At 34.2% G+C, this 27,586-nt stretch overlaps 1 protein-coding gene and 1 long non-coding RNA gene across 2 annotated transcripts in view; one reads left to right on the plus strand and one right to left on the minus strand.

Moving 5' to 3' along the window:
- tmem8b (transmembrane protein 8B) overlaps window positions 1-27,586 on the minus strand; it is a 245,368-nt gene that overhangs the window by 207,400 nt on the left and 10,382 nt on the right. The gene's annotated exons all lie outside the window — the stretch shown is intronic.
- Window positions 25,381-26,268, plus strand: LOC141358873 (uncharacterized). The gene is made up of 2 exons (XR_012365383.1): window positions 25,381-25,603; window positions 25,691-26,268. It is a non-coding gene; the product is annotated as an uncharacterized lncRNA (long non-coding RNA).

The following is a 27,586-nucleotide window of genomic DNA, read 5'->3' on the forward strand; positions in this document are numbered from 1 at the left end:
CTTTGGAGTGTCCGTCCAGAGAAGAGCTGTGCTGTAACTCGGGGTTACCCAACTGTTACTCAGAGAAAAGCTGCGTGGGGTTTGTATGTTCAAGTCACAGCTTTCATCGGCGACACGTCATAAGCAGTGCAAGCGGGAGATGTAATGCAACGCATATTAAACTACGGATGCGGAAAAAGCCAAGTGCCCATCGTTTTGAAAAGAGGAAAGATTAGGAGAAACGTGCAAAAGATAAAAGTAGACTACAGTAGTCTATGTATGCAGCTCACTCAACTCAATATAAGTGAATAATAAAGTGTATGTATCATTATGTTGCTTGCTATGCAGTTACACATGAAGCAGTAATATTAATTTTTACAGAGATCGAACATATTCAAGTCCAAAATAAATGTATAGGCTATAATAGTTCATAAATGTATTCAGGAATTTAATTTGTTAATTTAGTGCAAGGTTTTAATAGAAAAAGTTTGTATTTATTATTATTATTATTATTATTATTATTAATTTAAGATAAGGTTTAGAAAAGATTTACTTTTAAAAATAAATTATAAAATAGATTGAAAGCACTGTTTATATTTGTATGTATTATTATATAAATAATAGCATTTAAATGCAGTACATATACAGAAATATTGTGTTTTTATGTTAAAATAGCTCTATGTCCCTCCAACAAGATGTCCATCTCAGAAATGGCCTAAAGCCAGTTTGAGCCCCCTGCTTTAGGCACTTGGTGCAGTAAACTTTCGAAACCTGAGGCTTGTTTTTGCATAGTTTTTTGGCATAATAAGTTGTTAATGCGTTGAAAATATGACTGTGCTGTTGCTCATAGAACTAGTTTATAGAAAAAATGGGCTTGGTAAAAGTCCTGGTTGAGCCACAGAAAGTTCAGGCTCAGGATTTTTTTTCACTTTAAGCCCTGCATTATGTGAAAAATCATTTTAGATTGTAAGTTTGAACAGTTAATTCTGTGCTGTGTTAACACACAAATTTGGACTCATACTGTCACATCTATGACTAACAATTTTGTTTTAAACATCAAATATAACATTTTATATTGAAATAAAACGATGTCATCAAACGCAACATTTATAAGACTTAATTACCTTATCCTTCAACGTGATTTTTCGTTTGCGTCTGATTAATTGCCGTCAGCGGTTGAGTTAAAGACTACAAATCCCATAATTCCACGCTGCTTCAGAGCGTCATTAATCAATGTCATTTGTTGTTATTACCGTTTTGGTTTCATCTAGTGGCGAATTCTACATATTCCATCTTTAAGTTCTTAGGAACTGCAACCACTCACAAAAATAAAGTTTTGATAAATTTACAAAATATAATAATGGAACGTTATCTTACATAATATCCTCATTAGGACTGGGTATTGGCAAGGGCCTCGCGATATGATACGATACGCTGCTGTGCAGTGCGGTACGATACATATCTGGATATGTGGCCCATGATACAGTGTATCACTATACGGTGCAATACGGTGCAATGCATTACATGTTTAGGATACTTTGCAATACTTTTTCTCTTTTTTTAAAGCCCAAGTGCTTCCACACTGGTGTTTTAAAATGTTTCTGCCATTTTCTCACTCCTGCTAACTTCTGAGACATTGGCCGAATGGCCGTATATGGCAACAGGACAGCGACAACTACAACAGCTGTGGAGAAGGTCCTTTGATGCGCACAGAGGGATTTGATGTTTTTTGTTTTTAAATATCGATAGTAGAGATTGAAATATCAATACACTATCGTGGAAAAATAATCACGATAGTTAGCTGTATCCATATTTTTGCACAGCCCTAATCCTAATGATTTTTGACATAAAAGAAAAATGTATAATTTTGTCCCATGCCACAAATATATCACATGTAAGTCATGTGAACCAATAACTAGTCCAAGTCAAACCAACTGACTAATTGTGCACGTTAAAGTACAAAAAAACAAAAACATGATCTGTACTCCACATCTTCAAATCAAACACAGACCAGCAACAATTAAAAAATAAAAAGCAAAAAAAAATAAATTTGAGCTACGTGATAACGACTATTAGCACAGTAACATTTGCTTGTCTTGTAGTAAATGGATCATTACTAATGTGGTACTTATTAGCTCACCCCAAAAATAGTACGGCGCTCACTCGGAGCGTGTAATTATGGCGCAGCAGTGTTACAGGATAGATGGATATTTGTGGAGGCAGCTAATGTTTAGCATTCTCATTGAGCACCCATCTGCTAAACATAAATTAATATGGCCTCATAAAATGCAATTCTAATAATCTTAAAAACTTGTGAAAACAGATTTTATGTATTTTTTTCTTTCAAACATTATTTCATACGTTTATGACTGTGACAAACTAATGCTAAAAGCTGTCATTTTTTCTATAGAAACAGTTCATGTTCTATTCAAATGCATCAATGAGAGAAAAGCACTCAGATTTGGAGTGGGCGATGCAAGACTGTCCAACACTAAAAAGAGCTAAAATCACAAAGATTTCTATAGAAAAAAACTAAAACTACTTTATTCAATAATTTATTTTACATCAGCAATAAAACCTTTTGCCAATATACTATATACAAATGTAGCTTTTTATTAGTTTTATAAACAAACTTATTTAAAGAGCAACTATCGTCCGATTTACGTTTTTACAATTCCTTTGGTGTGTAAGTGTATAGTAGATATGCAAAACGATATGCAAAAGGTACAAAGTACCCAAAGTAAACAATGACGTGAGTTATCATCTCCAACGTAAATCTCTATTCTTGGACTACAACAAACACACAGATTATAAGCAACAGTTTACTTTCTGGGATTGGTGATGTAGACAAGACCGACATTATTATAATACCTCACGCTTCGCTTTTTTAGCAATGAAATAGGTGCAGTTTAAAAGAAAAAGTGAACTTGACCATTTCTACAGGTGCCACTTTTTCCACATTTGTTTCATATACAGTATATATATTTTTACGAGTAGTCCGCACTGTCTCTGGGTACATATCTCTGTAAGTCCAGACATGATAATTAATAACCATTTTGCCACACTAACATATTTAGCCATAACCATTCTCAAAATATACTATTTTATCAATATTATTTCTAGGTAGCACAATATTGTATTTTAGTACATACGCATACAAATGCAAAAGGCTTTGAACAAAATACGGAATTAACTTGGTTGTGTCATGTTTATACATGTTTAAGAAATTAAACCAGGCCTCAGATATTGATGATGCTTCCTGTATAAGAGCATCATCTCACCTTTTCTCATCTCCTGCTATTGATCAACGCAATAATACATTTTTTAACACGGTCCTATTGATTTGTGGAGATGGGCAGTGCATACCTGTTTAATCTTCTAAGGGGTTTGAGATTGCAATCTGGTTATTAATCTGTCAATACAGTATAAATAGTGATCGCAAGAAGCCGTTTTTTAATGTTAAAGACAACATGGCAATTACAAGTGATGTTTGTGAAAATAGATTGTTTTCTTTCTGACAGTGAAAAGAATTATTTAAATTAGATTACAGTTTTGCACACTTTTCTAAAGTAACTTTGAGATGCCTTCTTGGATGCTGTTTAAAAGTACTGAAATAAGTACAGTATTCAATAGGTTCAATAGATCAGTAGAATTATCTCACGAAAGCCTTTTTCTTTGTCCGTTATTTGTTTAACATTAAAAACAGACAGCATAAGAGTACATGCACGGATTTAAAATTCTGCTTACATTTACTTAAACAGACTCTCTTTACGGTGAAAAACACACCATTTTTAGTTTGAGTAAATGTCAGTTCACACGCAAGAAAACATGAACTCAGTTAGCACTCTGAAGCCTTGAGATGCAGCATTACGGCCACGTGCGTCACATGGATGCACACACATAATTTTCAAACAGTGTTTAAGTAAATGTCTGTTTCGCGTCTTCTTGTGCTTAAATATTTAAATTGGCAATAGCTGAAAGCTTGAGAAATGAATGCTAGTGCCGACACACTGCGTTTGAGACTACACTGTTCCCGCTCCCGTCCTTTGACCTTTGAAGCTCAAACAGAAGTGCATGCGTGGAAGATGATTTGCCTTATAAAGCTCACTTGTGATTGGGTATATGTTACTGCACTCAAATCTAATTAACAAACAAAAAACATGGGCAGTAATGGTGGCGCCGGGCTGAACATTGCGGGGGTCAGAATCATCTTTACAGTTTTTTCAACTGCTTACACACAAAATTATTACTTGTCACACAATTTCTAAAACCTGACACTCAAACACCAGAACCACACACTAAATCTGCAAAAAAAAAATGTATCTTTTGCTCAGTTTTCAATTTCATTAAACACTTTTTGCAAAACCCAACACACAATTTTCTATGCAACACACAGAAATCTGACAGGAAGTTCTTGATTTCCTTTTATAAAACAACCAATCAAAATGCCACATTAATTCATCAGTGCCTCACACTAACTCTTCACATGTGCAAACACTTGTTGCTTTACTTAACAACAACAAATCATGACTTTAGAAGTGGCCTATAAATAGGCCAAAGGTCAAGTAATAGCTTTTGAAGAATGGATGCCCATGCCATTGTCCATGAATACATTTATGTGGATGAGGTGGGCTTTAATCTCAGTAAAACCAGAAGAAGGGGAAGGAATGTCATTGAACAACGTGGTGGAAACATTACAATGTGTTCACAAAATGGTGTCCTGCACCATCACGCCACACTTGGCCCCTATAACACTGATAACATCATACAATTTCTGAAAACTATTCATGACATGCTTGTTCAGGGACTGCAGAATGAAGACCAGGCAAGATTTGTCAACATCTAGAAAAATGTCAGGTTTCATCATGCCCATCAGTTCCTGAACTGGTTTTCTATTCATCCCCATTTTTCTGTTGTGCCTCCATATTCACCATTTCTAAATCCTATTGAGGAGTTTTTCTCCACATGGCGCTGGAAAGTTGGATACGCCATTACAAGAAAGTTCTGGCAAGAGAGAATATGGCATGTAAAGTGGATGAAGTATTGTGGCCGGACCCAGCCCGGAGGAAAGATGGAGCCTTGATACACCCAACCATCCCTACATGCAAGCACACACGTTTGGTTTTACACTACATGCTACAACACTACATTTTGATGTTTTTTTTCAAACTATGTACACTACTATGTACACTAATACTACATTTACAACCACAAAGAGCAATTTTATGTGTGCAATTCTTGAATTTGTGTGTTAAGTTTTGAAAAAAAGAGGAAAACTTTGAAAAATGTGTGTAAGCAGTTGAAAAAAAATGTAATTCAAAGTGGGTGGGGCATGTCATACATGCTTCACTGTAAAAAATCTTTTTGCACTTAAATATTTAAAAACACTATCAACTTGGATTTACAAGTCATTTTAACTGTATTGACTTTAATGTTAAAAGTGAAAGTTGAATCATTAAACATTAAAAAAGGCTACATTATGTAAGCGGCATAACTGTAATTCTGACATGCCTACATTTGTTTCATACATGAATTAAGACAAGGACAATTTCTGCTATGTCGTTTATTGGCAAACAACTTAAACAAATATTTTTATTAGAAAAAGAATACTGTGGTATTTCGAGATCATTTTGTTTGTATGTGTCCTGTCAAGAACAGAAAGATTGTTTGCTTGATTTTTGAAACGCAACTCTCCGTGTATGCATTTTTGAGTGCACTTAAACGCGCACACACACACACACACACACAGACGAAGGACGAATTCCAATGGCGCTTCGGAAAGAAGATGCAGCATAAACAGTCGCTCCACATAAAGTGAAAATTACGTTGTTTATCAGTGCTTTATTCGCCAATCGTACTTTAATGGACTACAGTATGAGACATAGTAGCGCAACTCTCTCTCTCAAGTTTATACATCAAAAATTCTGATCTTTGAAGGGCATAGGGAAGATCATGTTTCATTGGAGTTGGACCGGACACATTCAACCGCATGTGCATCTGTGTGTACATAAAATTGCTTACTTTAGCGCCTTTTTGTGGTTAAATTGTTTAAAATCACTTAAGTGTTAATATTTGCAAGTCTTTGAACAACGTGCAAATTATCATCTTTTACCCTATTTAAATTTGCGTGTTAATCCGCGAATCGCATGCGAGCTGAACCGTGGGTCATGACCTGTACGGATCACGTATCAACTAATCACTAATAAAAAAACAAACATCTTGAGATGCTTGATAGCCTACAATATTTCCCTCTTATGATTGAGCATTATCTCTTCATATAATCCCAGACAGATCTGATGATTATTGTGAGATCCTTTTGTGGGTCATATCATCTCAGTCATTGCACTGAAATAATGTTTATAGAAATATATATAGCGAAAATCTATACTGACACACTAAAGTAACAGATATAAATAAACATCTTTTTGGTGAAGCTTTTAAAGCGCCTTGGACTTTTGCTCAGTGCTGTATTCTTATCATGCAACACCGACATATCTGGTTACATGAAAAATAAACCAAATGGACAGACTTTCTCTTAATGGTTACTTAGTGGACAGTGCTGCCTCCATTTGGTGGGGAAACAGTCCATGGCCACTCAATTATTGACAAATATCCTGAAATGGATGGTGGAATTGACGTCTTTAAAAAGCAATTGATTTTCTGCATGACTGCCAGACACCCAGAATTGAGAACTTTCATGATGGATTACTTGACCCAAATAAAACCAAGTAAACCAAAACAGGCAAGATATTTTGTAGAGAGACAGAAATTCTCTAGTGCTGGTGGGCTATTTGACACTTGCATCCAGACTTTTTTTTTATCAACATTAAATATTTGTTAAAATATGTTTTGCTAAACTTTTATAAAAAATAGATTGAGCTGATTTTTATCATAGCACTTTTTTAAAAAGGCAATAAGCCACAATGAATGTGTTTTACACATTAATTTTACCAAAGGCAATTTAAGGGCATAGGGCGAAGCGGAACAATCAATGAAGCCTTTCTAAGCTCATTAAATAACAAAAATATTTTATTTGTTAAATCAATATAGTACTGTAATAAACATTTACCCAGCATTTTTATATATATATTTTCACATTCCACTCACAAAAAGCGAGAAGCTATATTTACTGCTATGTAAATACCTGTCACTGTGATTATCACTAAGAGCTGAGGGTCAGTGAATTAAGCAGGCAAAGGAAGGAAAGGATGAAGTTTTGTCTTTATGAGGCTGGTCAAGGTGATAAACAGGCCGTGATATGAAGGGGGAGGGGGGTTTGATAAACTGGACCATCGCTGTTATTGCACTGCTTGCAGAGTCTGGCCAAGGGCTTTGACATGCGAACGGCCATCAGTCTCACTCCATCCCTCCTTTAAATCGATATTCACCATCATGAGAATATATGGCTGTGGTCGTTGCTTACTATAATAACAGTCAAACATGAAGACATGCCAAGCTACTGTACCTCTGCTAGTACATTGTGTGTTGTGGTTTTCTTAAAGAGCAGCAAAATGTCCAGAAATATGTTTTCAACCATTAATTTTATATTGATTTCAATATTGACCTTATTCAGTCAGTATATTAAAAAGCTTATATGTTCTTTACATTATGTAGGATGATTTTATGTAGAAAACTTCACTGGCAGGGTCACATATTTGATTGAGCTGATGCCAGTGGAGTAAGCCAATCAGATTGCAGCTGGCAAGATCGACAAGATGATTTGCAGTTTCTGTGCAATACGCATTAGATAGTTAAGAAGATTACCTAAAGGTATTTTTGCTAAACATAAATCGCTGTCAATTTAAAACCCATCAAACCTGAAAACACTTTCTGTTTCATGGGTTTCAGGGCAGGCACGTCACGTGATTATCCTTTGCAGAGCGGCTCTAGGCAAAACGCAGTCATGCCGACATACACCCACAATAAAACAAAATATTGAACTTATTGTGTACAAATGTATTGTAAAGTGTTACCGTTTGTGCTCTATGTAATTGGAGAGAGATTGTTTAAGAAATGTTCATAAAAAAAGTATATGAAAAGTTTGGTTCCAAAACGCAATAAATCCATTTTGACAAATTTCGGTTAAAACGTGTTTTCTATACCAAGAAATTGACAAGATATAAACAACTATTTTCTGTTACAAACTTTCACATAGCATCTTTAGGTTATAAAAACATTAAAAATTCAAATCCATAACTTGATTTTCAAATATTTATTATAGAAACAACGTTTTTTTTCAAAATGCTATAAATCTATTGAATCAATATATAAATGTGCATTCATCTTTGCCATGTTATATTCATTTAGTTGACTAGTGGTATACACTGATTAACAAAATAAACATTAATGGCATTAATCAAAACACTTACTTTGTAATATTAACTCATTCACCGCCAGCCTTTTTAAGAAAAGTTGCCCACCTGCATTTTTGTGATTTTAACAAAAGTTTCACAAAATTCCTTGCAGGAAAAATTATCTTCTATAAATATATAAACATGCAAATTATATAAAATTAAAGAATACACCCTCTGCTTTCAAACAAACAATAAACAAACAAACAAACAAACAAACAAAATGGGGAAAAAACGTTTCATTATATATTTACTTTTTCCACTTAATTTAACCACTGAAATATGGATATTTCTCTTAAAAAATACAACATTTTGAGCAAAAAGCTTAAAAAATTGCGTTTTTGTTAAGGAATTTATGTTAGAGATCAGACTCAGAATGACTATTAAACATAAAGGCAGTTAAAATAAATCATTAATATTTTTTAACTTCCGTTTTTGATAAATTCGGTTTGGCCATCTAGTGGATAAAAGCGGTATTACACTTTCACTTTGAAATTCGTGCAGAAAGGCATATTTATTAGTTAAATATTAACTCATAATTGACGAGATAACTCGTCAATGGCGGTGAATGAGTTAAGAACACTGTCATTGCTGCGGTTATACTTTGGACATCTTCGCTTAACATTTTTCACAGCGATCAGCTGTAAAATGTTTTAGTCCTGCTCGATTTTCGTTGACTTTAAGTAAAATAATGGAAAGTTTTTCATAAGATCCGTTGGGGTCAATGTGTTAGCACGAGAGAAGCTAAATGCTGTCGGGAGAACAAGCAACCGGCTCCCAAGTGCCTCTCGCGTAAATTATTAGATGTTGATGGCTTACATTTCCTTCCCATCACAGAAAACCACCACAGGTTTATCAGTGCCATTAAAGTATTATTTTGTTTTGTTTGTTTGTTGATCACAAAGTACAAAGTAGATGAGGAAAACTAGGATTCTGTGTACTCAACGCGCCGCCATTGTTTGTTTACATTGCGTGGAATGGTGCGATGTGATTTGTGGAGCGGATTTATTGCATTCTGCAGAAAAGGAGGAGTGGCGTTTATTGCGTTTTGGGAAAAAGGGAGAAAATATGACAGAATAACATGGCGGATGTTGTATTTTGCATAAAATTAAGAATTTACTTTTAAAGCAACACTATGTCGTTTTTTTACCTTTAAATAATGTCTCTAAAATTATTTCAGTGATAGAACAACTTTTAACTGGACAAATTGTACTGTTGCTGCAACCTGAGCCGCGTCCTAGCTGCTACAAGCACACTCTGAAAGTGGCGGTTGAGGGTAGAGCACACAGCCCCACCCCTCCCCCTGCCTGCAGAAGAGTGTCTGATACCAGGCACTGTTGCGCTTTTCAACCACATGGGGGAGCATTTTTACATGGAAACTACATAGTGTTGCTTTAAATACTGACCTGATATAATACTGATTTTGGCATAATGGCGTTTATCGCATTTTGGAACCAAACTCTTCACATCTGGATCCCCTATAAATTATTAATAATTATGTAAAACTTGTTATGTTGTGAAAAAGACATCTCACTTGTTTTTAACAGCAAGATTGACAATACAGTTAAAAATGTGACATTTTTAAATCAGTAATGATTTCTCTTTTTTTTGTTTTCTTTTTGAGGGTAAACAAACCACAACCAATACGAGCTCACACAGAGAATAGCGATGAATCAAGTTGAGTTGAAGTTTTAAACTAGGTCAGAGAGCATGCAAGGATGAAGGAAAACTGTCTATAAGAAGAACAGTAAGAGGAACAGTGGGACCTGGATGAAAGTCCATGTATCATTTCTGGTGAGACGGCGCACAAAGTTAAAAGAGATTCAAATACCTCCATCCTTTAAACTTCTTTACATCAGTCCCTAACTACTTGACTACTGTACAACCCATATACCATTGTTTTGGCAATTTGTCCATTCCCCCAAATACGACCAAAAGATGCATTTACTCAACGTGATCTAATGAGAATACGTGTGTAAAGTGTGCTTGTACCACATGTACATTTACTTATGTTTTAATACACACTGAAACGTATAATATTGATGTTTTGACGGGATCGTGGGCATTAGCGTTTCTTACTCAAATAAATGACATGTTTTCAGTCATATTTTCTGACTTATTTATTATTAAGACAGTTTACTCATTTACCTTATGAAATGTTCATGACTTTCTTTTTTTAGAATTACATAATATTAAACAAGACTAGACTTTAAAACCTTAAAATGAATAACATTTCTGTATTCATGTAACCATTTTGTAATATTTAGTTTGTTTCCCATGACACATAAAATGCATTTTCTCCTATGCAGTCTAATACTACGTGTATTAAACAATAATTACACCACAATTCTCAAATGTTTAACTCTAGGGGAGCTGGAAAATGAGCCTACTTTCAAAAAAATGTGGAGTGTTCCTTTAAAACCATAAATGTTTATGAAACCGTTTCTACATTTACAAGTTCAAAAAATGAAATGCATTTAATCATGACGTATAAACGTAAGCACAGGTTGTATAAGCTACTGGTGCAAGAAGGCACTTCTCCCTTTCCACGTTATTTTTCATCGCAATAAGGTGCTTGCACAATCAAACTATAAGGTTGTTATTTTTGGAGGACATCCAATGAAAAAGTACACTTTCATAATGTATTTAAAGTGCTCTATTTTCACATACTAATTTTATACTTAATATACTTAAAATGTTTCTTTAGTATTTCTCAAGATAATGTAAAGAACATCTACAGCCCTATTCGGACAGTAATTGTTTCTTGTGGGGACGTGAGGTATTTTCACAATTTATAGGGGGTAGTCAGTGATTTTATTGCTGTCTGAATCCAGAATGTCAGTGTTTTTCTCCGACCACCTGTGTAAAAATTCCCGGCCAAATGTTATAGTCACAAAAAATGTGATTCATTTATTTGTTTTTATTCTACCCAGTCTCACAAGGTTTCGTAATATAGTCACGTAATTTTTTGATTCTTTTTTCGTGATATTTCACAAATTTCCGTGTTTTTTCGTGATTGTAACAAATTCCTGTTTTAGTGTGATTATCACGTATTGGTCGTTACTCAACTGCTTTTTCCTATTTTTAAACCATTGTCGATTCGGTTTAGGGTTAGATTTGGTGCTTGCATTAGAATGTCACTTTATACATTGGTTGATACTATTTTTTCTGATTTATTTTTATATGTCGCCTGGCGTTAGGGTTAGAGTTGGGTTTGGGTAGGGATGTCCTTTTTTTTGTAAATCTAACCCTAAACCAAAGCGACAATGGTAGAAAATAGGACAAAACAGTTGAGTAACCAAAACGTGATAATCACAAGAAAACAGAAATTCGTGATAATATCACGAAAAAATAATTAAAAAAATATGTGACTATATAATGAAATTTCGTGAGACTGTGCAGTGTTTATTGCACGAAATTCAGCTTATTCGTGCCTTGAGCACAAATGTCATTTTTGTGTCACTCTATAAATAGTTTTTCATGTCCGTTGCACGACTTGTGGCATTTTATGTATTGTTTTCTGATTTTCTTACATCATTCTGATGATCTATTTTCTTACCATTGTCGCTTGGGGTTAGAGTCAGAATCACTTTCTGTTACATTTTTAGACATCCTAACCCCAACTCCAAGTGAGAATAGTTTTAAAAGCGAAAGAAAAACATGTAGACATGTAAACCAATACATAAATCTACATCCTAACCCAAACCCGAAATCTAACCCCAACCCAAGTGACAATGATTTAAAAATAGAAAAAAATGAGAAAACAATACATCAAATGACACACAAAAAAGAAGGTTGTGCCACGGACACAAAAACAATGTGTAGAAATTCGTGCTGAGTGACACAAAAAAAGACATTTGTGCTCAAGGCACGAAAAAAGCTGAATTTCATGCCAAATAAATTAATTACATTTTTCGTGACTATAACATGACTTTACGTGAGATCATGTTGTTTTTTGACAAACACCAAGTCTTGTGGTAATTTAATTGCCATCCGAATCCAGATCTCTTGAGTTTATAAAAGGGGATCAATGTAAAAGTCATTGCTTTGCGTGTACACATCCACCGCAAATGTATTTTCATCCGAATGCAAGAGTTTTATCGTGGAGGAGGCATGCAAATATATTTTTACAGACATCCTTAATGAGAAACAATTACCTTCGGGCTTAAGTCTACTTATCTGTGCTACTTTGAGACGTCATGAATATGTGCTTAAAAATATATTTATGTTCCATTAGTAATACGTTTACTACAAGTGTTATCTAAATACATTTGATTATTACAGATATTTTAAAAGCACATTTTAATTTATATTTATGGTGTCTCAAAATAGCAGATATACACTTAGATGTTCTTAAGATAATCTTAAGAATTACAAAAGAAGAATATTTAAGTACAAAATAAATGCATGTAAATAAAGCACTTTAAGTAAGTACTGTACATATGAGATTGTACTTTTTTACCTGCATGGGCAGTCTCTATCTGCCTTATACCTTCGCATATGCCAACATCTTCGGTGAAAACCGTGACTGTCCTACAACATGTAGAATGAAAGCTTTTCTCCTTTGTCTAAGTCCTGCTTCTATTTCACCAGGACAGCTTACAACCCCGAGGGAAGACACAACACCATCCCCTGTAGCATTTGAATTGAACAACCCAGGGCAGCCACCTGGCTCACTGTACTGATATAAACTCTGCAATGTAAGCTTTTTCAGTGCATACCGTTCCGGAAAGGACCATAAATCAGTGCTACCATGCCGTTTGAATTATTCAGACTGTTCTATTAACTCTAAGGCGTAGAAAGCATATTTGCTCATTATAAAATGACAACAAAGACTGACTTTTCTGCATCCTAGGGAAAACCCAAATAGAATAAATAAATAAACAGAATGAGGAAAATGTGTACGTACACTGATAGAACAAAGAGTTGTTCATGAGTGCCAGGAGAGTTTCTCCAGCATGTGAAATCATAAGACTTTGCATATGAAATATCATTAATAATGACCGGGATGAACAGCTAAAAGTTCCTTGCTGTATGTGATGAGTGAAGTTGTAAAGTAGTTCAGGATAAGCATTCCCAGTTTCTGAATTCTTTATCATATTTTAGAGAGATGGCTTGTTTTGGGAGTTTGCATGGTTTTCAAACGCACAGCTTGACAGGGAGATAAAACTGACTGTAGATTTGTTCAGCAACCACTGTCTATTTTCAGAATGTGATTTTTAAGGCTTCAAAAGATTACATTTACAAAAGATAAAATCTTATTTTTGAGCTAGAAATTTTACTTAACTAAAAAATATCTTCAACATATACACTCACATAAAGGATTATTAGGACCATCTGTTCAATTTCTCATTAATGCAATTATCTAATCAACCAATCACATGGCAGTTGCTTTAATGCGTTAAGGGGTGTGGTCCTGGTCAAGACAATCTCCTGAACGCCAAACTGAATGTCAGAATGGGAAAGAAAGATTATTTAAGCAATTTCGAGTGTGGCATGGTTGTTGGTGCCAGACGGGCCAGTCTGAGTATTTCACAATCTGCTCACTTACTGGGATTTTCACGCACAACCATTTCTAGGGTTTACAAAGAATGGTGTGAAAAGGGAAAAACATCCAGTATGCGGCATTCATGTGGGCAAAAATGCCTTGTTGATGCTAGAGGTCAGAGGAGAATGGGCCGACTGATTCAAGCTGATAGAAGAGTAACTTTGACTGAAATAACCACTCGTTACAACCGAGGTATGTAGCAAAGCATTTGTGAAGCCACAACACGCACAACCTTGAGGCGGATGGGCTACAACAGCAGAAGACCCCACTGGGTACCACTCATCTCCACTACAAATAGGAAAAAGAGGCTATTATATGCACAAGCTCACCAAAATTGGACAGTTAAAAACTGGAAAAATGTTGCCTGGTCTGATGAGTCTTGATTTCTGTTGAGACATTCAGATGATAGAGTCAGAATTTGACGTAAACAGAATGAGAACATGGATCCATCATGCCTTGTTACCTCTGTGCAGGCTGGTGGTGTAATGGTGTGGGGGATGTTTTCTTGGCACACTTTAGTGCCAGTTGGGCATTGTTTAAATGCCACAGCCTACCTGAGCATTGTTTTTGACCATGTCCATCCCTTTATGACCACCATGTACCCATCCTCTGATGGCTACTTCCAGCAAGAAAATGCACCCTGTCACAAAGCTCGAATAATTTCAAATTGGTTTCTTGAACATGACAATGAGTTCACTGTACTAAAATGGCCCCCACAGTCACCAGATCTCAACCCAATAGAGCATCTTTGGGATGTGGTGGAGCGGGAGCTTCGTGCCCTGGATGTGCATCCCACAAATCTCCATCAACTCCAAAATGCTATCTTATCAATATGAGCCAACATTTCTAAAGAATGCTTTCAGCACCTTGTTGAATCAATGCCACGTAGAATTAAGGCAGTTCTGAAGGCAAAAGGGGATCAAACACAGTATTAGTATGGTGCTCCTAGTAATCCTTTAGGTGAGTGTATATAGGTCAGCAAAGGTTCATCACACTAAAACGTGCAACCATAAAAATAGTGCAGATTATGGGGCAGTATTATCCCCTTCTGACATCACAGGGGGAGCCAAATTTCAATAACCTATTTTTTCACATGCTTGCAGAGAATGGTTTACCAAAACATTTTCTAGGTTGAAGTACTGGGGACCCAATTAGTAAGGAATAATTGACGACGGGCCATTGAATTATAAGAAAATAATGCACACGCAAAGCGGAGTGCCATTACACTGCAATTGTGCATTATTTTCAAATAATTCAAAGGACCGGAGTCAAATATTCCTCTTATACCACGGTTACCACAAACATTGCTCTGGTGTCTATTTTTAAGACATTTGATAAGTTTGGTGGGCGGTTATCAGAAATTAACGCATACCCACTGAACATTTCTTAGCCAATCAGAATACAGCATTCAACAGACCCGTGGTATAACAACACTTAAACATGGAAAAAGTCTGATTTTCACGATATGTCCCTTTTAACAATAATTGGCGAATCCTCTGCATTAGCGTGGCTGACTCTTTATTGCGTAGGTCTGCGGTTGAAGACCCCTGAGATCACTGAATATCCACAACCTAAAAATGAAGTGCAATACTGCCAACATAATTCCCTCTGTTAGCTGGATTCCTGTTACCAGTATGGTCAAGATACACAAAGACAAAGAAAATTTAATGCACAGCTTTTATTTTATTAGAAGCAAAGCAGATCCATTACTTTCTAACGCAAAAAATATTAACCATGTCTAACTTTTCCCTTCAAAACAGTTTTCTTTTCTAAATCTGTATAAAAATAGATTCTTAAAGTCGCCATGAAACGTAAGTAGCGATTGCTTTATTTTCACCGTGGTGACGTATATCTGAAATGAAATAAGGCAGGGCTGGATTTGAATTTGTCCATCGAGATCTGATTGGATCGTTTGAAGTTGGGGTGTATTGTTAATTGCTAATTGCACCTGCAATACCATATGACAGGAAGTAAAGCTAGATCGTTTTAAGGAGGGGAGGAGATTATTAAAGATTGATTAAAGATTATGAGGCCACATTAATAAAAAAAAAAAAACTAAGCTCAGAGAGAAGTCATTTGTAAAAAAATACCAGTATTTAATAACAGTTTTTTTTTTTTCATGGTGACTTTAATAGTATTCATAACAATCACTATACACCCTTAAAATAATGGCCCCTTAAGTGTGCTTTGTCTGGCTGTATGGTTTCATAAAGAGCCTTACATCCACTTTTTGTTGCGCAAAAGTTTTTTTGTAGTGGGAAAAGTTTCTACAGACTATAAAAAGGTATAAGAAAGAAATGGTTTCTTTAACAATCTTTGACTTAAAGAGGACATTTCATGAAAACCAGACTTTTTCCATGTTTAAGTGCAATAACTGGGTCCCAATTTATAATAGCATTGCCCCTTAATCTGCACTATACAACCATGTCACTGCTATTAAGTGCAGAGATCAGCTCATTTGCATTTTAAAGGACACCCAAAAACGGCATATTTTGCTCAAATCTACAAAGTGCCAATTTTAACATGTTATAATAAATTATCTGTGGGGTATTTTAAGCTTAAACTTTACATCCACACTCTGGGGACATCAAAGATTTATTTTACATCTTTAAAAAGTCTTGTGAAATGTGCCCTTTAAACATCCACACTCTTAAAAAAAAAAGGTGTTTCAAAGCGATGCCATATAAGAACCTTTTTTGGTTCCCTAAAGAACCATTTAGTCAAAGGACCTTTTCTGGGAATAAAACATGTGCTTTAGATGTTAAAGGTGCTTTTAAGAACCATTTAGACAAAACATGTTCTTCTATGGCATTGTGGAGCACCTTTATTTTTAAGAGTGTGCCAAGCAAATAAATAAACCAAGCAATGCATAGCATCCTGGCAGCTTATCACCTTTATCAATGTTCAATTAGTAGACATTACAGAAAAAGCCTCTTCCACAGAATGCAACACATCATTTACCTCAAGAGTCCCCATAAGTCTCTGAATCTGCCTGTTTCTCAAAGCTTTATACATTAGAGAAACCTTCCTTATGCTTGTCTTGCAGCATGGCAACAAGCTCGCAATTGATGTAGTGATATATGGCCTTAGCGAGAAAGAGAGAGCGAGCGAGAGAGAGAGAGGTAAAGATAAGGGCACTGAAAATCCTGTAGGAGTTGACGAGATGGGAAAGTGTTTTTTGTGACGTATAAAGAAGAGTCAAGCGTGAGGTCAGATTTATGTTGCCATGTTTAGACCGCATCACTCCTTTAAACCTACAATGATTTGGCAAGAAAAACTGTGTGTGGATCCAAAAGAGTAACTTCTTTAAACAGACCAGTGGGTCGAAAGCCGCAATATGTGCAATTCAACAAAGGATGCGTTTTAATTTACTTCAAAGTCTTTGTATTTAATTTTTTTTGTAAAGCAAAACAAATACTTGACCCAAGGTAGCTGATTTTACATTAAAATAGCACAAGCAGTTGCAAGATAAAGGTTAAGATTTAGTTATTCATTAAATATATCTGTAAAAACTCAGCAGTTTAAAACTGGAAGCGAGGATATACAGATTTAGATTCATGGCACAACATCTTTTAAGAGCCTAAATGATTTCTGCAGATCGGCACAGGACCGTATTTTATGCCTAATGGCAAAGTGAATTATGAAGTTACACCTAGGGGTAGACACGGAGCACACAGTGGTAAGTGCTCTGAAAGCTGTAAAACCAAGGGTACATTTGATTTAAAATTAATGACTACTGTTAACCCAGTGCACTGTAAATACACCTTATGGATTAATTGGATTTAATATTCTATAGCTGTGCATATGATTAATGTCTAATGTGTTGTCCTTAACTTAACGCATCAATTGTTATTTTTGGAACAACACACTTTATGTTGTTTTAAAGGAATAGTCTACTCATTTTCAATATTAAAATATGTTATTACCTTAACTAAGAATTGTTGATACATCCCTCTATCATCTGTGTGCGTGCACGTAAGCGCTGGAGCGCGCTGCGACGCTTCGATAGCATTTAGCTTAGCTCCATTCATTCAATGGTACCATTTAGAGATAAAGTTAGAAGTGACCAAACACATCAACGTTTTTCCTATTTAAGACGAGTAGTTATACGAGCAAGTTTGGTGGTACAAAATAAAACCTAGCGCTTTTCTAAGCGGGTTTAAAAGAGGAACTATATTTTATGGCGTAATACCACTTTTGGGAGTACTTCGACTTGGCGCAGTAACACCCTCCCTCTCCCATTATGAGAGTGAGAAGGGGAGCGGACTTTTCAGGCGAGTCGAAGTACTTAGTGTACTTAGTACTTAGTGTACTTAGTACATTTTAACTTGTGTGTACAATGAAACATTAAGCTAAACCTATATTGTATGTTTGTTTAATACATTTTCTTTGCGTTACAATAAATCATTGTGTACATCCTTTCACAGTTTTCTGCAACACTGGACTTCAATTTTCTAATTTTTCCTTCGAATTGTGGAACAGTGCCGTTTTTCACACCGGTGTTTTTCAGGCACTTGTTATGTGTTTAGAGCTATATGGATGAAATTGCAGGTGACAATCAAAACACATAAGTGTAGCATACTTATCTAATAAAATTAGAAGGTAGCAAACAGTAAGAGATAAAAAGTAAGATAATGAAGGACGAGGGTTTCTCACAGAAATGAGAAGCAGATGACTGGGTAAAAAGTAATCCAATTAAGTAGCGCCGGAGAGGAAGGTCAGTGCAGAATTTTATTAGGGATCAGAGCAGGTCATTATGCATTTTATAACATTTCATGAACGTAATTAGATGTCTACAAGGGAGGTTTCTTTTGGTTATTTTCCAGCAGCTTTCAACTGGATGATTTCAGAAGCTTCACTTTGTGTATAGTGCGGATCTGTCAGAGGTGGTATGATGGCTGTAATATGTTCAAAAGCTGCAGGGGTAGAAAGACACCCACTGACACTTCAGAGCCCAGTGATATTCTGTCTGCAGATTAATGGCCCAGGGGTCACATTGATCTCCAGCAAATGAGGAAAGTTTTCTCATGTTAGGGGCTTTTATTATGTTGATTTATGGTTAAGGCTTCATGAGAAAACAAATGGGTTATAGTCATTGTTTAATTGAATAATAATCTGTTAGTTTAATTTATAAAGTAGGGTGTTTTTGTGAGAATCGGGTATATCATTTACTCTTATTATTCTAAATCTGACTTTCATTTTTCTGTGGACCGCAAAAGGCTATTTATAGCAGAAATGTAAGGAACAGCCAAGTTCCCAAATACAGTCTTTGTATGGGTAAAAAGAGAAGCATCAACAACATAATCCATCTTGTGTTTTACAAAAGAAAGTCATATGAGTTTGAATGACATGATGAAGAATAAATCATGGCAAGAATTTTTTCTGGGTGAACTAATCCTTTTACAAATTTTGTTTTAACTAAACTATATGCTGCATTTTAATGTAGTTATTCAGGATGTTTATAATCTAAATCACAAAATTTAAATGTGATCTTTATGTGCTTAAACCAGTGGTTCTCAAACGAAGAAAATGTGACAACATAAAACATTCTAAAACTTAAAATCTGAATTAAACAAAACATTAAAGTATACAATGTAGTTTTCTGAGGTTAACTTAGACAGAATTTATGAAACAAGAATTTATTTTATAAAAGTCACAGTGCATACTTGCAGCACCCAGTTTGAGAAACACTGGCTTAAACATGATTTAATAACATAGCATGTCAGCAATTAATTGTAACTTAACTCATTACCCGCAAGCCTTTTTTTTTTTTTTTTTGAAAAGTTTGCCATCTGCATTTTTTGTAAGTTTCACAAAATGCCTTCCAGGATTTTCTTTCTAAAAATATATAAACATTATGGCTGTGCATAGATTTATCTAGATTAATCTTATACAAAATAAAAGTATTTTTTGTATAATATATGAGTTTGTGCTGTGTATAAATATTATGTATATTTAAACACGCACACATACACATATATAATTTTTTTATTTATATAGCGTTTTTTATTTATATATAATATAGAATGTATATATAAATACACATGTAGATGTTTCTTAAATACATACATGAATGTGTGTGTATTTATATATACATAATAATTACACACAGCACAAACTCTCATGTTATGCAAAAAATTACTTTTATTTTAGAGAATAATCTAGATTAATCTATGCCCAGCCCTAATAAACATACAAATACATCAAATGAAAGAACAGACCATCTGCTTTAAACAAACAAACAAAATGAAAAATTTTTTTTCATCCTATCTATATTTTTTTCTCTGCTTATAAACTCTTAAACATATTTATCTCCAAAAAGAATTTTTTAGGAAAAAGCTGAAATAATTACATTTTTGTGAAGGAAGTTTATTAGAGATCAGTTTCAGAATGATTATCAAAACATAAACGGAGTTTTAAAAATTTGCTTCATTTTTTTCATAAATTGGGTAAGAGCCATCTAGTGGATAATCCAAGTATTACAGCTAACCATAAAAACTCACCAGGAACATGGAAATGTTTTCTCTTAATTGACGAGATAACTTGTCGATGGCGGGGAAAGAGTTAAGTTCCAAAAACCTATATTTATCATTTTAATCTTTTTTATTTATTTTTGTATTTTTTGCCATTTTGCCTTTATTGTAACAGTAAGTGAGGAGAGGACAGGAAAGTACAGGGAGCAGAGAGGGGTATGGGATCGGCAAATGACTACGAGCCAGGAATCAAACTCGGGTTGCCGAAAGTGTGAATGCACCACATGTTGGAGCTCTGCCCACTACATCAACGGCTACGACTTTAATTCGTTTTTTGTCTATTTTGTTTGTTTTAATTATTGCTTTAAAAGCTAAATTTTACAGTTGCCCAATTTTTACTTTTACATAAAAATGTTTTTTTTTTGTTCTTATAGCTCAGACATATCAAGACATATCATGAACATCTGACTTTTCCATGTTTAAGTGCTATCATTTGGTCCCCAGTGCTTCTATCAACCGAGAAAATATGAAAAAGATCAACCCACTAACTTAGTTTTGGTAAACCATTATCTGCAAGCATGTGAAGAAATAGGTCATTGAAATTTGGCTCCCCTTGTGATGTCAAAAGCGGATAATACCGCCCCTTAATCTGCACTATCCAACCACGACACTGCCATTTAGTGCAGAGATCAACTCATTTGCATTTAAAAGGAAACCATTCCATTGATCTCACTTACAAAGTGTCAATTGTAACATGCTATAATAAATGATCTATATGGTATTTTGAGCTAAAACTTCACATATGTACTCTGGGACACCAAAGATTTATCTTAAAAAAGTCTTATGAAATGTTGTGGCTTTGATTTCCAGTGAACACACATATACTGATCAAAAATATATAACTAAGTCGCAGATTTTTGAAAAAAAAATGCATGCTTAATGCATGAATAGACACATAAAAATAGTTGATTCTCTAAAATCTAAAATCTGTTTTCCATGTAAAGCCCAGCAACATAAAAATGTGTAAACACAGTAAAAATCCAAAATAGCATATTGCTCTTAACACTACATTTCCTAGCATGTTTCAAGTCCAAACTCACGGTCGAAAGATGTGCTCCTAAAAAATCTCTTTATCTGTCAAATCTAAAAAAAGACTGAGCCTGCCAGGCCCATTTATTCCTGCCAAAAATGAAGCCTTTTCTCTGGCATTTGGCATATTGCACCTGACAGGACCCAGGGCAAAGACCGAGAGCCAATTTCAGCTTCTTGGCAGGGCTGCAACGCGAGTTCGGTGTGGCCTTGCTGAAAGGTAAAAGACTGTAATAAAGAAGATGTGATGTTTTAATATTAATGTTAGCAAGGGTGAAAATGGAGACGTAGAATCAAGTATGAGCAATTGAGAGAGCACTCAGAGAGCCTATGAAACCAGGTGTCAGCAAGGCCTGTAGATTGGACGAAACATTGCCTGCTAGGTCTGGCAGCCCTGAGTATATGGTGAGTGTAGGTGTTATTGGCTGAATGAAGATTGTGTGACTAGCAGAACGTGCAAAAATACCCACACACTTGAATCATTCAAATGCTATAAAAAAATGAAATGAAAGTTAGTTTGACATATAGCCGTAGTCTTACAATGTAAATATGGTTTACTGTAAAAGCAGATTGAATATTTATGACATCAAATTAACTTTTTTAATAACAGAGACAAAACATTTTATTGAGATATCTATATTCTATATTTCTTTTTGTGTTAAAGCCTCCTCTTTATGAACCTCAATACACAAAAGTGCACTGTGATTTCCATCCGAGTCGCTCCATGATGCAGCCAATGCCTTTAGACCTAATGCTCAAAGTCTAAAGAAATCTTCCCCCTATTGATTTCTTCTTTGCCTTCTTTTGACACATGCAGACCACCTTAGGGGAGTTTCCTCAAGCCCAGGTGCTCCCCGTAGCTTACTCGGGTCATGAATCATTCAGGGCATCATCTGCTGAATAGAAACCCACAACGACTGCAGCGAAAACAGGCCTCACAGGATAGGAAGTGTGGTTGGATCTGCTTTTAGGCACAATGACTAAATGTGTTGGAAGATAATAATAAATTAGACTTTCAAACTCATATTGTTTTAAAAGTAAAATCTGTATGACTCCTATGCTGTGAATAGCTTTATTTTTCATTTTAGGAACAAAATTCCTCACCATGCTGAGGTAAAATAACTGTATCATCAATGTATTACAGTGACTATGAATTATTAGAAAATATGTGTATTTTTAAGTAAAGTGTAGTTGTACCACATGTACATTTACTTGTGTTTCCAGGGTTCCCACACCTTACTTAACTTTACATTCAAGGACCTTTCAAAGACTTTCCAGGTCCAATACCCTGTAATTCAAGGACTAAATGTGGGGACACATTTCAAGTGAGAGCAAGGTTACATCGTGTTACCTTTAGTTTTAAGATACATTGTTACAGTTTCCTTTTCGAGGGAACTCGCGCTGCGTCACTGCGGTGACACTTTGGGGACGCCCCCAGGGGTAAGTGCGTCTGAATGTGTATATCAAATTCAACTAATGGTGAGGCTTAACGACAAAGACAGGGTATATCGCGGAAGCCAGAAAGTATATCGCTATCTGAAATATTGCCAAAGACGGCATTACAGGGATGCAGGAAGTATGGCAAGGGAGACGCAGCGTCTCGTTCTCTTCTCAGGGAACAACAGTGACATTGTAACCCGAGACGTTTTCATGTGTCAAACATAACTTTGCAAAAAAGCATTTTTGTATGAATCAACATTTGCATACAGAAGATATAAGCATTTAAAGCGAACAGTTTAGCACGTGTGCTTAAAAAGTCTGGAATTTTTATGATATTATCCTACACTACACAGGGAATAATATGGATTTTTCCAGAAAACTTCTTGCATAAAATAGATTCAAGCACTTTCAATGACCTGTATCTATGTATGTATATTTTCAAAAACTTCCCAGGGCCTTGATTTTTTCCCCAGATTCACAAACTTTCAAGGATTTCATGGACCTGTGTGAACCTTTTCATGCACATTAAAACGTATAATATTGACATATTGCCAGGACTAATACATACATTTTTTAGGTATTAACAGCTTTTCGATGTATACATTTTATGTATTCCTATTTATAAAATAAAAAATGGTGGATATTGAAATTAATAATATTTTTATTTAGTTTGTTTGCAATGAGACACGAAAGGCGTTTTTCCTATGCAATATGAATAACACCAAAACACAACATAAGAACACAACACAACCTCAAGAAGCTTCACAACAGGGCACTGATATCAAAAGCTTATTGGCTCTTGCGTGCTTGGTCACAGATTTGTGATATTGCCGTCTTTCAGTAGATGTACTTGAAATTTAAATATGAAATTTGAAATGTGTGCTTTGACAGAGAGAATCCGGTTTAATGTTCTTGTGGATTAATAACATTGATACTTCTCTGTACTTCATATACTCCCAAGAGAGGACCGTGGCTGCAGCACATCGTCATTTTAACTACTTTTACAGTACTACTGTTTTTGAAATTTTGCAATAAGTTATTGTGATTACACTTGTCTGTCTGTTACGCATTTTATTTCTAACAGTACATGATTTTAATAAACTGTCTTGGGTAGGTTTAGGGGTAGGACTGTATTAGCGTCTTAAAATATCTTTTAAATGCTATGTTGTATAGTTTGGGACTTAATGCAAAGTATTTTTTATAGTGGTTCAGGGTTTCACTTGTCCTGGCAAAATTTATTGTATAAATATACATTTTATTCATCATTTGTTAAGACAATTGCTAATTTTAAATATAAACTCTAATTCTGAAATTTCACAATGCTCTCATCAGGGTCAATAGTTTCAGGTATATAAGGATTAACTGTGTACGAAATGGAGAACTCATATCAAAAGAATCTTGTTGAAAGGAAGATAACAAACTAATATTAATAAACAGTGTTTTTATTATGTTGTGTTGATATGTCTCTTGATGCGCTCAAAATTCTGTTTATTCATAAGTCTCGGCATGAAGTTCAGTGGACCAGTTAAAGGGTTATCGGCAACCCATTTAGACACCATGCACGCTATGTGCTTTTGGATTTTCTCATGAGCTTCAAGGTTTTGTTTATGGTACTGTAGTTTCTTGTTCCAACGAAAAAGGCTGCAAATTTGTCTGCTTTACCTGGAAACTGACGGCAAAACATTGCATTGTTTCTTTTGTCATTTTTTACCCTTACGAAACAAAAATATATTGCAGTATATTGGAAAATATCATGTAATATATTAGGCAACATATTCCCATATATGGGATTTAATATTTATATTTTCCAATATATTGAAATATATGCATGAAACATACATGTATATATGATACAAAATATATTGCAATCTAGAACAAAAAGGGCACTATATTTTTTACATGTAATAGTTTGTCTTTATATGCTTTGATATATTGCAATATATGCATAGACCATACATGTATATATGAGACAAAATATATTGCAATCAAGAACAAAAAGGGCACTATATTTTTTACATGTAATAGTTTGTCTTTATATGCTTTGATATATTGTAATATATGCATAGACAATACATGTATATATGAGACAAAATATATTGCATTCAAGAACAAAAAGGGCACTATATTTTTTACATGTAATAGTTTGTCTTTATATGCTTTAATATATTGCTATATATGCATAGACCATACATGTATATATGAGACAAAATATATTGCAATCAAGAACAAAAAGGGCACTATATTTTTTACATGTTATAGTTTGTCTTTATATGCTTTGATATATTGCAATATATGCATAAACCATACATGTATATATGAGACAAAATATATTGCAATCAAGAACAGAAAGGGCACTGTATTTTTTACATGTAATAGTTTGTCTTTATATGCTTTGATATATTGCAATATATGCATGAAACATACATTTATATATGATACAAAATATATTGCAATCAAGAACAAATAGGGCACTATATTTTATATATAATCGAGTAGGAAGCTGAGATTCAGGCGCGAAGAGAGGACAGGATCCGTAACAGACACCAGCAACAAGGAGGCTGATAGATAGGTCCTGACCTATGATCCTGACCCACACTCCTAATCAGTAGGTGGCGGTAATGCCACTAAAAGTTGTTTGCCAACTGCCAGTAAAACTCAAGAAGAAGAAGAAGAAGAAGAAGGCTGATGTCAGCAGGCTCCAAGGAAACTTCAAGTTTTAAAAGGTATATAAGTTTTCAGAGCTGGTGCTTTTCAGTTTTTATTGCATCTCTGAGAGATTTTTTTGAACAACTTGTTGTTCTGTTCCACAGATGCTGTTTTAAAACAGTTTCCTATAAGGCCAAGGAAGCTGATGTCAGAAAATCTATCAACAGTAGAATCTTCGAGCTAATGGCATTAAGAAACCAGGTGAAGAGCAAAAGCATGGGTATGTAAGTGGTTTACATCAGTGAAGAACCAAGGTGGACTCCTAACCAGGATAATGGACTGTTCTTTTGGCAAATGTTTTTTTTTTTTTTGCTTTTTCACGGTTCCCAAAACTTCTTGAAAGTTTGTTTATTATTTATTTGTTCATTATTGTCTGTGCATTTTGTTTATTGATATTGTCTTTATATTGTATAATGGCACTGCTGAAATTTTGAAATAATTTAAGTTGCTTCAATTTATATTTTGTATATTTTTTGTTTAATGGCACTCTTTTAAAATGTAATTTATGTAAATGCAATGCAACACATTTATGTAATGTAATGTAAAGCCAATCACATTTCCTTTGACTGACCATATGCAAAACCTCTTGTGGTTTTAATAGGCCTATAGAGCTCTGTACCTCAAATTGGGTTTAGTATCTGTGCCTGATTAAAAGAAAATAAAGGTGGCTTTTGATAGATTACCCATCAGTCTGTGTTAATATGTGGTGTAAATGTTTGTATATTGCAGGTTGCATATTTAAGTATTTATATATTTTAGATGTTTCATGTACATATACTGTATATATCCCAAATATATTCATACATTGTATGTGCATGTTCTCATATATGTACACATATTGTGCATACATTTACAATAAATATGTACATATATTTCCATCTAATTTTAAATATATGCAAAATGTATTCCACAATATATCAAACACATATCTACATATATATTTCCATATAGTTGTACATATATTTGAAATATATTCTACCATATAGTAAACATACATGTGACACTATATCTGTACATATATTGTTAATACATGTTCCCATATATGCACATATATTTCACATATTTTCCATCTAGTTTTACATATATGTAAAATGTATTCCACAAGATATCGAACACATATCTACATATATATTTCCATATAGTTGTAAATATATTTGAAATATATTCTACCATATAGTAAACATACATGTGACACTATATCTGTACATATATTGTTAATACATGTTCCCATATATGCACATATATTTCACATATTTTCCATCTAATTTTACATATATGTAAAATGTATTCCACAAGATATCGAACACATATCTACATATATATTTCCATATAGTTGTACATATATTTGAAATATATTCTACCATATAGTAAACATACATGTGACACTATATCTGTACATATATTTTTAATACATATTCCCATATATGCACATATATTTCCCATATTATTTTACATATATTTAAAATGTATTCCACAATATATCGAACACATATCTACATATATTTCATGTATATTTCCATAATATTTTACATATATTTGAAATATATTCTACCATATAGTAAACATATATGTGAAACTATATCTCTACATATATTGTTAATACATTTTCGCATATAAATCAAAATACAATATTGCAGATATTTATAAATATAATATTGCATATATTTTTTAATATATAAACACATATATTATATCCATGTACAATATATTGAAAGTGGCAATAATTTGTATATTTTGCAATATACTGCAATATATTACACATATATAGAATATATGTACCATCAATATATTATTCCTTGTATTGCCAATGTATAATATATTGGAAAATGGAAAGTAACATAATATATTGCAATATATTACAATATATTTCAAGTAATATATTGGTAAATATATTTTCCTTTCGTAAGGGTACCCAAGTAAATATCTGCTTTCAATATGTTAAATTATTAAGTTTTCATTTGGCCTCATAATTAGAGGGCCAACATCTTAACGTCTCTTGC

The sequence above is a fragment of the Misgurnus anguillicaudatus genome, chromosome 22 (assembly GCF_027580225.2).
Source record: "Misgurnus anguillicaudatus chromosome 22, ASM2758022v2, whole genome shotgun sequence".
NCBI lineage: Eukaryota > Metazoa > Chordata > Actinopteri > Cypriniformes > Cobitidae > Misgurnus > Misgurnus anguillicaudatus.